This window comes from Pteropus vampyrus, unplaced genomic scaffold (assembly GCF_000151845.1).
Source record: "Pteropus vampyrus isolate Shadow unplaced genomic scaffold, Pvam_2.0 Scaffold11, whole genome shotgun sequence".
In the NCBI taxonomy this organism is placed as follows: Eukaryota; Metazoa; Chordata; class Mammalia; order Chiroptera; family Pteropodidae; genus Pteropus; species Pteropus vampyrus.
The window spans coordinates 7,928,357-7,946,464 of NW_011888792.1; the positions used below are offsets into that span (position 1 = coordinate 7,928,357).

At 34.3% G+C, this 18,108-nt stretch overlaps 1 pseudogene; it reads right to left on the reverse strand.

Moving 5' to 3' along the window:
• Positions 1 to 12,400: 12,400 nt before the first annotated feature.
• On the reverse strand, positions 12,401 to 12,519 carry LOC111732106 (annotated as a pseudogene).
• Between the last annotated feature and the right edge of the window lie 5,589 nt (positions 12,520 to 18,108).

Genomic DNA, 18,108 nt, shown 5'->3' on the forward strand with positions numbered 1-18,108 from the left:
TCTCTTCACCATGCCTCCTTATATTTGGAGCAGCATCTGCCAAAAATTATTACAGAAAAGAGTGCTATTTTGAGAAAGCAGATGTCACTGTGAAGTTAGAGAAGCTTCATGGGTAATGTGAAACTTAAACCAAACTGTGAAAGGTATAGAGAGTTTAGATGTGTGGAGAAAGGGGAAACCAGTTAAGGTGAAGGACAGCCTTATCTTCTGAAAAGCAATATAAATAGGCAAGCACAGCCAGGAGAAAATAAATAGATTGGGTTGGCTATATTTTCTGGAGACTTGAAAATTGGAAGGTAGTTTGTAACAGATGATATAGAACTGTGACAAAGACTTCACAGCTATCCAATGAAATCCATTTCATTTTCTCCTGGGCGTATTTCCCAAACTCCTTTGCAGCTATCTTGGCCACATGACTAATTTTGGCCAATGAAATGTAGATGGGAGGCCTGACTCATAAAAATCTCCTGTGTAATTCTCCACTTTCTTTACTATTTGCTAATTGGACTTTGTGTCTGAGTTGAAAATCACAGTACCTCTATGTCTGTGTTCCTAAATGACTGCATGGAGCAGAGATCCTTCGCCACTTTCCATTGGAATTTACATGAATGAGAAATAAATTCTTATTGGGATAAGCCACTGAAAGGGTCATTACAGAAGCTCACAGAAGACCACCTAGTGGTCCAGGTTAAGGTGTTCAACCTTTATCTCATAAAAGAAACAAGGCTTTTGAGTAAAAATCCAGCAGGATAAAATAAATGTTTTAATAAGATCAATGTGACAGAAAGAACAGGACATCTAGAAACAGGGAGAGACTCTATGTAGCCCAAGTTACTAGAGAGAAGGTAATTCTGAAGCCCAGACAAAAGAGAGCCAAAGAGATCAAACCACACAGGGACAAAGGAAGAGAGAGTTCCATGGGATGGATTTCAAAGTTACCAAAAATCTCAGCAATGCCAAAGGCCAATCTTAAGAAAAGTCAGATGAATTTGATGGTATAGGGGCTGGACATGATCTTTGAAATGCTAGTATCAAGGGAGTAATAAAAAAGGAAAGTAGATTGCAGTGGGTTAAGGAAGAAATGTATAGTGTCTGTCAGGAAAAATAAAATGGTCAATTTTTGAAGTAAACTGTTAATTTTGAAATAAAAATTCTGTTTTGTAAAATCTCAAATTGATTAATACCCATATAGACACTATGTGGTTTCAGCAAGGCTTCATCCAGGACAGTGTTGGACACTATAAGGCATTTCCCCTTTAGTTTCATTCTGCCTTACTCCATGATAATGAACACTAATGGATCATGGTTCTCTTTTTCTCACTGAGATAACCTTGGCATTCTTCTCAAAAATATGCTTCAAGTAAAAATTCTCAATTCATTAGAGTTGGCAATTGAACTAATACTTTTTTTGTTATCTGTGTGTTTTACACAATCTTTGAAATTTTGCCTTTTAGGGGTTGTAGAAGAGAGGCTGAAGAGGAGTAATGCAAATACTACTTAACTCTACATGACCAGGTTGTGTTAGAGGTTTCTCAGATCCACAGCAATGAATATGTATTCTAACTGCACTCATTTCTTTTCAATCAGGCCATTTTCTTCCATCAATTTTCTCCCCAATTTTTATCATTATTATTCCATTACCTTTCTATGTTATGCTTTAGGGTCATTTAGTTCTTTATGATTGTCATTACTATTATTTAATGATAATATTTACATAGAATCTTTTCCTCGAAGAATCCTCAAGCATTCCATACTTCATGTAGCTCAGTAGATTAAAGGAAAACTATCTGAACTCCTCTGTCAGATTTTTTTCTGCCTCTCAGGGGTTTCTCTATCTGGGATGTAGTTTGATCTGTGGGCTCTGTGCCAACTTCCAGCTGGGCTGATTTCTGTGAGTGGAGCCACAACCCTTATAAGTTAGTGTAGCATTACAGTGGTTTTCTGTTTCCCATTAGGCATTTAAGAAGAAGCACTCAAATGTGATCTGCGTTTTGTAACATAAGTTCTGTATAACATTGGTAGCCCCAGCATCAGTCATAGCAAGATGGGAATCACAGTTAAATGGTATTTTTTCAGAAGCATTGACCTGTGTGAAATTTTGACAAGATTACTACCTTGATCCCTGTTTAAAAGCTTATACATCATGTGAGAAAGACATAGGGTGCCACTATTATCATTTATTGCAACTATGGTAACAATTATTTTTCAGAGATTAACAATTGGTCAGTTGGTGAGAAAAAAAGATTAAAAGATGAGATTGAAAACCTGAAAACCTGCCCAGTAAGAAGCACTCTGACAAGAACATTATTAAGGCTAAATATATGTGTATACATATTGCCTGCATTTTGATTGGGCCAAGAAATTAGAAAATTCTTGAATGAGTTGAGATAACATGAAGATATTTAAAGACTGGATAGGAGATGGAACATAGCCTCTCTTTTGTTAATAGCTGGCCATTCTTAGTTAAATTATATTGACAAAGCGAGAAAATAATAATAGCTAACATTTATTGTTTATTATGTTAGGCCCTGTTTGTTGTAATTGTATTTTATGTATTATTTCATGGACTCTTTCAAGCAAGAATCAGTTTATCTTAGAGAAATTATTAAACTTTCTTAAAAATAGTTTAAAAGAATATATATACTTAATAATATGCAGAGAAACTTAAGACTATTGGTTCTCACTTAAACATAATCCTATATTATCCTAAATTTCTTGTTCTAGTTCATTGAAATCACTGGGCTTTTATGATTCTTCACTCTGTCATTACTCTCTATCAACTTGGCTCATTTTCTCTATGCGCACACGTGTTTGTGCATGTGTGCATGTGTGTGCACGTGTGCACATGTGTGGTTTTACACATTAAAAGTGAAAGTTAAGGAAACAGTTGTCTAAAGAAAAAATTATCTTAAACAATATGTTACTACTTTCATCAAGAGAAATCTTATATGAGTTTTAGAGATTTTGTTATTCTTGACTGATACATATTTTTATTATTTGAAAAATAAATATTAAAAATATGTTGATTCTGATGCTTCTTAAATGGCTTTGTAAAACAAATAGATATACAGGTTCTGTCAAATTACTTTTTGGAGCTGGATTTTTGTCTTATGTGAAGAAAAGCAAAAAGTCTAGATTCGATATTCTAGATTTTCGATATACCATTTGTCTTTTTTAATATTTTCATTTTTAAGAATTACAACTTCTATTATTTTCTGGTGCTGCATTTTATACTGATATTTCTCTTAGAATTAATAGCAATTATACTTATGTGGCATTTTTATGTGCATAGATACCTTTTTTTTCTGTTTTACAAAGCTCAGCTATACAAATTTACTCAGTTAACTAAGACATTTTTAAAATAGATATTGGTTTCTAGAGGATTTGGCCTTTAAAATAATGTCAAAATGACATACTAACATTAAGAGAGTAACACTTTGTTTTAAATGCATGTATAATTCTGAATGTGAGGTATGCATGAATGCAGTCCTGAATTTCAAGTTTCTAGACACTGTGTGAGAGAGCAAGAAAGGTAAGTTCCCATCTTCACTACTACTGTACCACTCCAAGCTAAAGAAGAGCTTTTCTTTCTGAGAAATTGTAACTTTTTATTCTAACCTGGTACATATAAATGTGTATTCACATATCACCCTTGGGAGTGAGAACTTCCAAATAAATTTTAAATCATCCTAAAGTTATAGTGAGCTCCCTCCTTGCGAGGGTCAAGTGTAGCAGAAATGGTTTGGGTAGTAACTTCCTAATTATGTTACAGTATCTTAGGGAATTAGATATCACAGACCAGTGCTGCTCAAACTTTAATATCTATATGAATCACTGGGGGAACTGATTTGTTAAAATGCAAATTCTGATTCAATAATCTGGGATGGAATCTGAGATGCTACATTTCTAGCAAGCTTCCATGCAATGCTAATTCCACGAATCCATTTTTTGCTCTTCGAGTAGCAAGGCCATAGAAAATGATAAGCAAGCAAGAAGAATTGCCTTAATTTACTCTTGCTCAATACTGATCACCTTCTCTGACTCTGCACTTTGGTGCTCCTACCGAGGGACTTTACATACATTCTCTGAGAAGAATACATTATGTCTCCATTTATCACCTGGCTCATGTCCACACTTGTATCTCATCTAAGCATATTTTTCACAGAGGAAATGTTCTCTTCCTTTATGCCTCAGCTGGGGGTTCCCAGAATATATCAACATCATCTCTAATAATAATAATTCAGCTCGTGTAGACTTGGGCACTGCCTGCCTTTCCCATTAGATGGTAAGGTCCGTGATATAAGGTCCTTGACAACAGAGCTTATATACATCCTCAGAATTTCCTTTAGGTTCTGGAAAGCAAGGCCCTGGCCTGACTGTAACCTCAGAAGACTTTACCTTTGGAGTATCCTCCTTGGTATTTAGTAAGTCCTTCCTTTGCTATCTGGCACCTGCTTAGACTCAAGCCTGAATTGGAATTTGCGTGAGCCCTGGCTCTGTTTCGCCGTTTGGAGCATTCTCTAAACCTATCCAGCTCTTTCATGCCTCAGTCAGCCAGATGCTGGAGTAGCTCTGGAACTTACATGTAGGGGGTCATCCTGGGGCCCCAGGTCAAGCTCGTCCCAAAAGGGAGGCCTAGCAAATGAATCACTCCCACTGGCCAGAGTAAAATTCTTTTTCAGTAAATGGTGATTTGGAATTGCCAGAATAGTGTCAACACAGCTGATTTGGGGGTGATTTAAGTCGTTTATGGACAGGGGCCTGCAAAAATGTTTTACTAGGATCTTGAATACCCTGAGTGTCTCCATCCATATTGATCATTGATATATATTTCATATATATATGAATAATCTACAAATTTAAAATCAAATTGAATCTAAATTCTACAAAAATGAAGTGGGAACGAGAGGTAACTCTCATCTTGGCAGTTTTGGACATGACCTTGGACACCCAAGGTACTCCTGACCACCAGGTGGTCAGTGAAGTCCTGATACAAGCCACATTACAGCACTCTCTTAAGATGCATTTTTCAGGTGGCACTTTTAGTTTTGACCAGAAAAGAACCTAGTCTCCTATTTCTCTGAAGATTTCAGCATTTTCTTCACTCTTTTTCTATTGCACTGATACCACAATGTGTACTCCATATGTGAAAGCAAAGTTAAATCAAAAGCTACCTTTTCCCTCCAGGAGTCTGCATTTACTACATTGAGCTATAACTATGATATCAGAAGGTAAAGCCACATGAGTAATAAAAGCTGACATACTGAATCACAATTGGGTGCAAAACAAATACATTGCTCCTGAAAATGACATCTACAAACATCGTTCTTAACCACTATGTTATGCTACCAGTACTATTTTGAAAATTCTTTCACTATTAATCTAACTTTAAACTGTGTGCTTTTCTTTCCTCTTCCAGCCTGGCAGGATTAAAGACCTAAAGAACACTCTCATGGTTGAGATTACCTTTATAACAAGGAGATTGTTGAAAGACAAAGCATTTTAGTTGAAAGCCTCACAGTTAAGAAAATATGAATGAAAGCACTTCAGGCCCAACTAGATTCTAGGCCCAACTAGATTCTAGGGCCAGTTATGCCATTTGCTCACTAAACAACCTTGGATGGGCAATACAAACCTATTCACTGGGCTACGGTTTCCTTATTTGTAAATTGAGGCTAGACTGAGTTATTGGAAGGCTGCTTTCTGTTCCCAAATCTTTGAGAAAATTTTTTTCAGGTAATCACTTCGCTCTCCTCAGCCAGTGTAGACTCAGCCTCAAGACCGTAAAAAAGGGATCCAGATTTGGGTGGCCAATAAATATAGCAGTTCCCTGAGGCCTCATCTTCCTATGAGGTTTCTTTGCTTTGGAGAACACTGAATTAGGACTTCAAATGATCTCGATTGAACTTAGATACTGGTCTAAACATTGGAAAATTAGGTCATTTGACATTTCTGATCTATGATTTACCACATTTTTTTTCCTAGATATTGTTTTAAGGATCAGGAAAGACAGCTAAGCTTTCTTTTTATCTTTTCTTTCATCTCCATTACTGTCTGTCATTTTAGTTCAAATCACCATCATTATTACCCTGGAATTCTGGTATAGTTTCCTGTTATTTTTGGAGTGCTACTCTCACTCCCTTCTCTTCTGGAACTCATTCTCCAGATAGTAATTAGAATCATGCCATTATATCTTCTCTTTGTCCCCTCTGGGTGTAATTGATGCCCTTCTTCCTCCAGCACTGTGCCCCAGGGTGCCAACTTATGTTGACTGCATTAGATGGACCTCCTTACCTTCTGGCTTCTGTTGAGGTTAGCCAATTAGAGGAGGCAATGGTAGGTCAGTAACAGGGAGGATAGGAGAAAGTGATTGGGATATTTATCACCCAGGCTTCCTCCCTTCCAGGGCACTATTTGGCAGGGTCAGTGGGCCTCTACTAGAGGCGCAGCTCCTATTGTGCAGCTCTCTCCTTCAGCTATAGATGCAACTACAGCTCTTTCCAAATTCTGGGATTTCATTTTTTTTTTTTTTTGGCCCCTTCTGCTCCAGGGGTGATAATGCTTCCCCACTATGACTAATTCCAGTACACTTCAAATCCCACCCCCATTTTCCCCCTTAACGCTATTGTTGTATTTATAAATATATTTATTTCTCCTTAATGAAACCATGTTGTAGCATGTATCAGCACTTCATTCCTTTTTATGGCCTAATGATATACCATTGTATGATATACTGTATTTTGTTTATTCATTGGTTGTTGGATATTTAGGTTGTTTCCACTTTTTAACCGCTATGTATAACACTGCAATGAACATTCATGTACAAGTTTTTGTATGAACATATGTTTTTAATTATCTTGGGTATATACCTAGGAGTGGATGACTGGGTTACATGATTACTCTGTTTAACTTTTTGAGAAACTGCCAAACTGTTTTCTACAGTGGTGGAATCATTTTATATTTCACCAGCAATGTGTGAGGATTACAATTTCTCCACATCCTTGCCACCGCTTGTTATTTTTTATTTTCTTGTTTATAGGAATCTTAGAGGGTGTGATAATGATGTTGAAAATCTTTTCATGTACTTATTAGAGCTTTGTATAACTTCTTGGTAGAAATGTTTATTCAGATCCTTTTTCCATTTTTTAATTGGGTTATTTGTCTTTTTATTATTTAACTGTAAGCGTTATCTTTTGTTGTTGAATTACAAATATTTTCTCCCATTCTGCAGGTTGTTTTTTTACTTCCTTGGTGGTGACTTTTGGCACACAAAAGTTTTCAATTTTGATGAACTCTCATTTGTTGTCATATTTAAGAATTCATTGCCTAATCTAAGGTCATGAAGATTTACAACTAGATTTTCCTCTAAGAGTTTAATAGCTTTAACTTAGGTCTGTGATCCATTTTGAGCCAATTTTTGTATGTGGTGTGACATAATGGTTCATTATTTTGCATATAGATATCCCATTATTCCAGCAGAATTTGTTTAAAAAAATTGTTCTTTCCCCATTGAATAGTCTTGGAAAACTTTGCTAAAAATCGAATGATCATATACGTATGGGTTTATTTTTGAACTCTCAATTCTATTCTTTTGATCTGTATGTCTATCCTTATGTCAGCCAGTACCACAGTGTCTTGAGTACTGCAGTTATATGATAAGTTTTGAAATTTAAAAATTATGAATCCACCAACTTTGTTTATTTAAAGATTATTTGGGCCATTCTGTATTCCTTTCAATTCTGTATGAATTTTAGTGTCAACGTGTCTATTTTTTGCAAAAAAAAAAAAGGGCATTTGGAATTTTAATAGGCATTATGTTGAATCTGTAGATCAATTTAGGTAGTATTGTCATCGATATTTGACAATATTAAATGTTTCCATCTATGAATACAGGCTATCTTCCCATTTAGTTAGGTCTTAATTCCTTTAAACAATGTTTTGTAGTTTTCAGTATATATGACTTGCACTTTGATAAATTTATTCTTAAGTATTTTACTTTTATACTACTACAAATGGAATTATTTTATTAATTTTATTAATTTTATTTTCAGATTATTTATTATTATTGTATAGAAGTACAATTGATTTTTATATTGATCTTATATCTTGTAATCTTGCTGACCCTGTTTATGTCCAATGCTGTTTTAAATGAAAATAAACAGAAATTTCGATGTAAAATGTGTAATTATTCATAGTAATTAGCTATATTTAGATGTGATTTTTCCCAAGAATATACACTTAATATTTCCAATATGTTAGACTAAAAAAAAAGGTAAACAAAATAAAGCCTTTAATCTTCAACTTAGATAATTAAAGCATTTAGTGAGCACTATTCTTTCCACTTTATGTATACAAACATTTTATCATTATTACGACTCTATAAAGTAGGTATCGTGATTAGCCTCATTTTACACATAAGGAAATTGAGGGCACAGAAGAGTTAAATAACTTAAGCAAGGTGACATGGCTGGAAAATGGTGGAGTCCAGATTTGAAACTTGACAATATAGTTTTGGTGTCCATGTTTTTAACATCTATGTTATGTTGCCACTTGAAACACGGTGAAAATCGATCTGCAAAAAACTCCTCATAGTGGATAAAGTGCAGAATTTTTCAATACTTTCATTATCCTTCTCCAATTAGAAAGAACACCAAATGTCTGAGGATTATCAAAATGATCCTGAAAAGAGGGAAATATCCTCTGAGCAAAATCAGTCTTATAAGCCTAGTTTTTCACATTAAAAAAAAAAAAAGAAAAAGAAAGAAAAACAAAAAATGGCTTTTGTTTTAGAACAGTTATAGATTAAAAGAAAAAATATAGAGATAGTATGGAGAGTTCTCTTATATTCTCTTCTTGCTTTCATGGTTTCTGATGAGGAGTCCACTATCATTCCAACACTTTTTCCTCTGATAAGGTACGTTTTTCTCTTTCTTTCTTTGGTTTCTGTAGTCTGAATAACAACACATGCCTAAATTGCCTATGTGGAAATTTTGCCTGTGTGGGAATTTTTTGGTACTTATTCTACTTGATGTTCATTGAAGCTTCCTGGATCTATGGTTTGGTGTCTGTCATAAATTTGGAAATTCTTGGTCATTCTTATTTCAAATATTTATTCTGCTTTATTCTCTCCTTTTTTCCCTCTGGCATTCAAATTATACATATATTATACCTTTTGAAAGTGTCCCACAATCTTTGGATATTCTGTTTGTTTGTTTTTTTTTAATTTCTTTTTCCTTTCCTTTCAGTTTAGGAAGTTTCTATTGATCTATTTTCAACTCATTGATCCTTTCCTTTGCCATGTGCAGTCTACAGATGAGCCTATGTGGGAGCTAAAAAATACTTTCCTTTTTCCATCTAAGTAATTTTAGCTGGGCTAATAATCAAATTAGCAGGGAAAGATTAACAGGAGAAAATGTATAAAGTTTATTACAAATGTATATGCCAGGGGTGTCATAAGATATGATACCTGAAATGCATTGGGCAGCTAAGGTTTATATTCCATTTTGGAGAAAAGAGAAGGAGCAAAGGTCTGAAATTTCAAAGGAAATAGGCAGTTTACAGTTAGCTGAAGAAGAGCAGAACACAGGAGGCAGGTAGATTCTTGCTAGGCATCCCAGAAACAATGAAACAAAGAGGGGCATCCAGCTACTAATCTTCTGTCTGGAGCCTTCCTATCTAAAGCTGAAATGAATATGTTGATTCCCTTCCTAGAGGTGGCCTTTTCATCTGAATCACTTAGGCAGAAATGGGTGAGGGTCAAAGGTTCTTTCTGAGTCTTTTGTTTCTTAATAACCAGCTTAAAATCAATATCCCAAAAGGCACAGTTTGGGGGTGGAAAAACTTTGGTTCTCTTCACCTATTACAAGCATTCTTTATTTCTGTTACTCTTTTTGATTTCTGGTATTATTTATTTTTTTCTTGGAATTTTCCTCTTTGTCTTTATATTACCCATCTGTTCTTATATGTTGTCTACTTTTTCCATTAAAACACTAGCATATTAATCATAGTTATTTTAAATTCTTTGTCTAATAATTACAATATGTGTGTCATATCTGAATCTGGTAATGAAGCTTGCTTTGCTTCTTCAGACTATGTGTTTTCTTGCCCTTTTGCATGGCTTGTAACTTTTTGTTGAAAACCAGACATGATATATTGGGTAATAGGAACCGAAGTAAATAAGACTATAATATGAAGATTTATCTTAATTTGGCTAAGAGTTGGTCTGTGTTTATGTGTGCTGTAGCTGTAGGTGCCAGCAACTTCACCTTCCTCTAGTATTCTTTTTTTATTTACTCTGTTGACTTTGGGCTTCCCTAAGTACTCCTCAGAGAAAGTCAATATCTTATAGCTCTTTTAGCTGTAATCCACTGCTGTTACACTGGAACCCTAATGAAGTGGTAAAATACGAACAGAGGAAGAGAAGAATTCTATAATCTTATAATTAAATTTGACTCTTTTTTTTGGCCTGTGTTTTAGGGCTCTGACCTTTACAGGTGTTTCTCCAGCAGTATAGCTCCCTCACTGCTTCTTATCTTCTTCTCTGGCTGCAGCATCCCTAATTTATTTTCTCCAAATCTCTGACTCCTTCCTAGTTTTGTTTTTTTTTGTTTTCTGTTTGTTTGTTTGTTTTTCTTTCCTTAGGTAGAACTGGAAAGCAGAAAGTGCTGAAGTTGGAGAAATTCTTTTCCCTCTGCTAAGAGGAGCCTCAGGCAACTTTCTTTTCCCTGGACAGTAGGTCTTTGTTATAGAAAAGGTTCTAGATGTGTTCTACAATGATTATTCCTCCCTGATCTTGCCAGAGCCCTGGGGAATATTTCTCGGATCCTCAAGTGAGAATCTGGTGGGTTCCTGGAGGTAAAACCCATGAAAGTGTGGGACTCCCCAAAGACTGTGACCCGCTAGAGTTTCTCATTTTCACACTAGTCCACGTAGCCTTCAGCAATTTGTCAAAATTACTGTTTAAGTGTTTTTTACCAGTTTATTGCTCCAGTAGCTTCTGCTCCAGGCAGGCAGATCTTGGCTGTCACTCTGGATCTGCCTGTCACTCCAGATTTCTGGGTGGCGATTTGCCCTGCCATCTCAGTCCTCTGTGATCCAAGCAGCCATTGCTTTTTGGTTTATTCAACTTTTTATTGTCGTAAGGACATGAGTAATGACTTCTAAGCTCTTTATATGTCTGAGTTGAAACTAGAAGTCATGCATGTATTTTTGAATCCTGAAATACACAATATTGATGAAACTTGAAAAAAGTTACTGAAGAATAGGACATACACAAAAAAAATTAGGAACTATTTTATAGTTTAAATATGAAAGTGCATGTAATAATTTGATTTGTAGCTGCAAGTGTAAATGAAAGTAGCAAACTATATGGAAATTTAGCCTTTCTCCAAATATTTAGATAAGCCATATTTTCAATGTGGATAATTAATGGATTTCTCTATCTTACTTTCCATTCATATAAAATACTGCTTTGATGTCTATTTGACAAGAAAAAGATATTTTTTCATAAGAAATAGCATAAAATTCAGTGACTCATAAAGTTTGTCATGGGATTTGTTTTAGTATAGATATTATTATTTTGTATGTAAAACAGTCTTCAAAAGACCACAATGATCCTAGTTTCACTCAGAAGTCACATGTTGATGCAACCTTATGTTCTCACAGTGGCTGCCTTTTAGTACATCAAACCCTAGTGAACATCATTAGATCAAATGACTGTAAAAGGTCTTAAGTGGAATGATTTTGATCTGCTCTACACATTTCCCACTGGATTTTTGTCCACATTACATAATCACTGTACATTTGGCACAGTATGTTGCCTTTGAAAGGGCTTCAAGATTAAGGAAGCATGAAGACCGAATTGGCCATAAAATCAGAAACGAGTACTAGAAATATATATGCTGCAAAAACTGGAACCTTCTTTCTTTCTTCAATGTAAACTGAAAAGCTCATGCTGAGCTAAAGTTTATGATTAAGGACTCAACTTAGATAAGCCCTAAAGGCTATTTCGCATTATTTGTCTTCTGATTTAGTTAGGCTTTAGTATTAAAAATTTATTTAGTAAAGAATGATAAAATTCTTACCCTAGTACAGAAAATGGTCCTATTTACTCTAGGGTGGTTAGTTAGTAATCATGGATATGAGAAGTCACTTGTCAATATGCATATAGCAGATTAATATAAGGGTGTTCTGCTCTAAGGGAACATACCAGTGTAAGAAGACCCTATGGATGTGGATTATTTTAAAGGAAATGTTGACAACAGAATAGATATTAACTGTACTTCTCCAAATTGAGGTGACTTACATACATTTTTTTTGGTGGGGGGCAAGGCAACCCTGGTTGACCTCACAGATTACAAGGACCTCGTCAGCTTACAATTCCTTATTTTTTATTTTTTTATGCCTACAGAACCTAGTCTTCCTAGGTGGTCTCCCATCCAAATACTAACCAGGCCCAACCCTGATTAGCTTCCAAGATCAGACTAGATTGGGCTTCTTCAGGGTAGCATGGTGGTAGACACATAGCCATTTTAACACATATCCATTCTTATTCCACATCCACTCCTCCAGTGTAATTAGATTTAATAAAGGAGCAGTGATTTCACCTTGAAAAGCTTTGGGATGTGTTCAGAAGTCGCCTTTGGAATCACCACAAACCTCTGCCTTCACTTTTATTTTTTTTATAATTAAATGAATGTCAAGATTAAATGCTTGGCTTACCAAAATGGCATTTCTTCCCGAATCCTTGTTCATTGATGTCACATTGGTAGCTTGAAATTTGCCATGGGAGAGGTGTTTATACCTTGAAAATCACCAAACGCTCATAATCAGGGATTGAATTATTGTTTTGTTGATTATACAAGCTTAAAAAGTGGTGGAGAAAATGTTAACAATGCAGATTAAATTTAAGTGACTTGTATGTGTTAATTACTTTGTGAATAGCACAAAAATTGAAGAACTATTCTTTCAATATCCAAAAATTATGATCCAGTTCAGCAAAGAATTGCCCACAAATGACATATGAGTGACATTCTGGTATATGTCTTCACTGTATTACTTTTACCTTATTCATTATTATTTGTAAGTTGTGTGCTATATAGCCTTTATATTGGTAAAACTTATTTAAAACTTGCATATATAGATATATACACACTTTTCTTCTCCAGAGACAAAGTTGATAAACATTTACTAGCATACTTCTAAGGGCATATGAAAAACTATTAAGATGGGCTACATTAGACCAATTCTATAGCAGTTCTGATGACAATTAAACCTTGATATGTAGTAGTTGGGATGCTTTTATTGAGCTGCCAAATTGCTGCCTGTTTTTCCTAAAGTAGCATGAACCTCTTCTTGTCGATGTAGAATCTTTATGTTTCTAAAAGTAGATCTAGGAACTTCGCTTTTTAGGTTCCCTCTAGGAGTGCTGTTTTGATGAGAGTGCTTTGACAAATGTACTGAAATCTTTTTTTCTCAGAATTTTGCAAACCTTTTGAGCCATTTGGGGACCCCTGTCTTGATAGATGTCACCTATCTGTTTGAAGATACATATTTGCGTAAAACATAATTTTCAATCTCCATAGCAAATTTTTTTTTTTTTTTGCAGATTTTATGTTACTATAAAAAATGGTTGTGTTTTTTTTTCTTCCTTAGATACTTTTCCTAAGTCAATGTGCAGCTTTCTTCCACTCCTGCTGGATCTACTATGTGGCTACATGGCTCAAAAAAGGAGGAAAATGTAAAGAAAAAAGCAGCAGATTTAGAAGTCATTAAGTTGTGATATTACACAGTTAAATGATGGTTTCTTCTCATTCTTTTTATGTCTCAGTTGGTCAAAGGGTAATAGGAGAATGAAGAGAGAAGCTTCATCTTAGTGCATACAAAATTACACCACCGCTTTTTAAAAAATATTTAGTCCCTCTCTTCCCCCTACCCACTGCCAACACACAATCTGTTATTGGTAGAAAGAGACCATTGTGTGAAGGACATTCTTCTTAGAAAAACCACTGCTTTCTCTGTGGGAAACACTTGACGCTCTGCCTAGAGTGTCCTAAACTGTAAAATGCAGAGCTGGTTTAAAATGGTTCTATCCCATACTTAGAGGATTGGGGAACCAGTTCTCACATTATATTGTTGAATATTCTTCACAGAGATAGGTATTATTGAAAAAAATGTTGTCAGTGGTGATTTTTTAGAATTATGTTGTAACAATAGGGGACTTGTAAATATCTAGTTTGTTGGCTCTTTGTAGGCTAAGCCTTGGAATTAGTGTTACAGACCCTTCTATAGTTCAGTCAAACCATTTCCACATCCTTTCTGATTTAGTGATACCTTTTTACATGTCTAAATGTCACAAAACTCAGTGAATTAGAGCACAGAGACTGCACGTGTGTATCAATTTGAGTTTTGTAACAGTCTTTAGACATCTATCCCACTAGAATAAAGAGTTAAGGTTATTAGGTGATATTGACCGGTAAGCATATAAAATTTACTTTCTGAAAAGGTGACATACAAAGATCACAATAAAAACACAAATTATAAAAATATAAAATATGCAAAATTTTAATCTCATGCTGTTTCTCATTCACCTAGCCCATGCCCTCCTCTCTCCACATAAGTGAATCACTTGCATCACTATTTTTTATGTATTTCCCCAGGTGTCTGTATGTATGTGTGTGTGTTTTAATGCTAATTCAATATGTGAATACATGTTACAGATGTAATTATACTTGTACTGAGCAATCACATTCCTGGAAATCTGTCCTATAGACAAATTTGTGCACATTTACAAGGCTATTTATTGCAGCATTGATTGCTATAGCAAAAGACCAGAAAAAAAATTTTTCCATCAATGAGACACAAGCTAAATACATCATGGTACATCCATACAGTGCAATTGCATGCTTTTGTGGGGGGAAAAAAAAAAAAAAGAAAGGAGAAGCTTTCTATGTACTGAAATACTGAAATGGAAATATTCCAACAGGTAAATATTATTAAATAAAAAAATTGCAAAAGTGTGTCTAGATACTAACTTTTGTGTTAAAAAAGAAGAAATAAGAAAGACTTTTAAAATGAAAACCAACTTTTAAAAATAGATTGTTTAAAAACAAAGCTCAAAGCAGAAACAACTCTATTATTTAATTTATCTCCAAGGGTAGTAGAAAGGAAAACATAAACTCTTAAAGTTATGGATTCTAAGTGGATAATTTTATGGAATTCAAGTTCCAAATAATGCAATAGTGTTACTGAGAGTAGCTCTCAAATTTAATTAAAATTGGGAACAAAATTAGAAAAATGGTAAATAAATGGTAAATAATATAATAAAATTCATTAAAGTGAGACAGCTTTGGAAAATGCTTTTTAAAATATATAATTTATGTAAAGAAAAAAGGTAGGTCAAGAATTGTCTAATGAATTAGTATGATTAATAAATTTGTTAAAGGGTAGCAGAAAATACATAAAAAGACTAACAGCAATCATCTTAGGGTATGGAATTATGGGCGATTTTTTCTTAATTAAACTATTAGTTATTTTCAGAAATTTTAATGCTGATTTCCTATTGTTGGAGAGATGGAAAAATAAAGTTTATTATTAAAGGTGATTGAAATCTTTCTGAGAGAGAGTATTGAAAAAAATAACTGAAACTTGATGACTTTGTTAGAGAAAGAGGAATATAATTCATTCTCGGCATGAAATGTAACTCATTCTCTCCTTTTTCTCATTTTCTTTCTGAGGTCAAACAATTTGAGTCTAAATAGGTAGCTCAGTAGCTCAGTAAACAAGTAGTTGGCTTGTCAGTAATATGGTAGATAAAATGTAGCTATTATCCAACAAAAATATGTTGTTTTAGTAATATTTTTATGGTACTTTATAAAATATAAGAAAAATATTTGTTTTTATTTTATTAATATGTATTATTCAAGGATGTGTTCAAACTTCCAGGGTATAAAGCATTGTGCATTCCAGCAAGATTGAAATTGGTTGATTTAAGCTAGAAGAGTATGGATTTGAGAGTCACTTGCCCAAAATTTTCAAGAAGAATGTCTGTTATGAAGTAAGACATTTTAGTGATAGAAGGAAAAAATGATTGTTTAGCTCTATCATGAATCTTTATTTAACCAGTGTTTAACTGTCCACTTCTATTTATCTGAATAGTTTGCTTTCAAGTAATCTTAGTTCCTCAAAATCCATCCCTTTCTATGTATTTGTATAACTTACACCTGAACTGTTCTATCAGTCTTCACTCTCTCAGCTAAAATGGAATTTATCTTTGATTCTTCATTCTTCTTTACTCCACACAACTAATCAAGACCTGAATTTGAGAATCTTTAATGTTTGTCTTCCCTATTAGACTGCAGGCTCTGTGAGGATGGAGACACTATCCATTCAGTGATGTAACCTTGGTACCTGGTTCTTAGTAAACACTCAACATATAGTTTTTAAATTACCGAACCAAGAAAGCTAGCAAGAACACTTACACTCAGTAACATGCTTGAGGTTCATCAAGCTTCTTAAATCAATCTTTAGTCAATTTGGGGGAATTCCTGGCCGTTTTCTCTTCACATATTTCTTGTCCTCCACATTCTATCTTCTTACTCTTATGACTCCAATTATATATATGTTAGTATATTTGATCATGTTCCATTGCTCTGTTATTTTTGTTCTTTTTTTATCTGCATGTTTCAGTTTGGATTTTCCATTGATCTTTGAGTTCTCATTTTCTGTCTCCTGCTGTGTCTAACGTATTGTTATACCTATCAAATGAGTTATTAACTTCAGATAACATATTTTTATTTCTAGAAGTTCATTGAATTTTCGAAGACTCAATTTTTTATTGAAATTCTCCATATTTTCTTCCATTATAACCATTTTCCATATATTTTCTTTAACAAATTTATGAGTTAAAATGAAGTCTTTTTTACAAATTTAAGTTTGTGAACCATCTATAGGTCTATTTTTCTCTCTATTGTTTTAATAATTTCCAATAAATGAATTATATTTTTAGCATGTTGCATAAATTTTGATTGGGCTTTGTGAATGACAAATTTTAGAAGCTCTATATGTTATTTTCCTACAAAGAAATACAATGTTGTGGAGGAGAGGAGAAGTCGATAGAATAGCAATGGATTTCTTTGATCTGTAGAGTGTTAGTTTTAGACTTTGTAAGGACAGATCTAATTTAGTGTGGTCCCTAGTGCTAGAGGGTGGCTCTATTGGTATTTTAATGAAAATCTAAATTGTTTGCCAAGTCCTTCTAATTTAATGAGACTTAAATTTTAAATTTTGTCTCCCCAGCATTAGGCTCATCTTGTTGCTCAGTTCTTTAGCTTTCCAGATGTTACTTACTTCTGGATTGCATGTGCTGTTTTGGAGTCAGCTAATGCTTGATGGGTATTTGTGTGCATATTGTGGGGCTCCCTCGTGTACAGTTTCCTCTTCTTTGAATTTTCCCTCAATATATAGTTACTCTTTCAGTCCAAAATTCTAGCTTTTCTGTGTTTTATCAATTTGTTAAAATCTTGTTTCCTACCTGAGTCCTATTACCTGTACTGTGTCATCAAACTGAAAAGTGCTTTTAAGGGATTAGCCAGATAAATGGGGAACTTACCTGATATGCCTCTCTTCTTTTAAGGATAAGAACCCTTAAATGTTTTTTCTGCTTTGGATGCTTTCTAATACCTTCATATCATTGTTATGCATTTTATTAGTTTCCTAGAGCTGTCATAACAAAGTACCAAAACCTGGGTGGTTTAAAACAACAAAAATTTATTATCGAATATCTTTGGAAGTCAGAAGTCCAAAATCAAGTTGTCATCTAGGGCATGCTCTCTATGATGACTGCAGATGAGAGTCCTTCTGTGCCTCATCTAGCTTCTGGTATTTGCTGACAATTCTTAGATTTTCTTGGTTTGAAGATGCATCACTCTAACAGCATACCCATTTTGTCCCTATGTATATTCATATCATCTTCCTCCTGTGTGTGTCTGTCTCTATGTCCAAATTTCCTCTTTTTATGAGGACACTGCTCATATTAGATTCGAGGTCACCCTAATGATCTCATTTTAATTTGATTACCTCTGTAAAGATTCCATTTGTATGAAGGTCAAG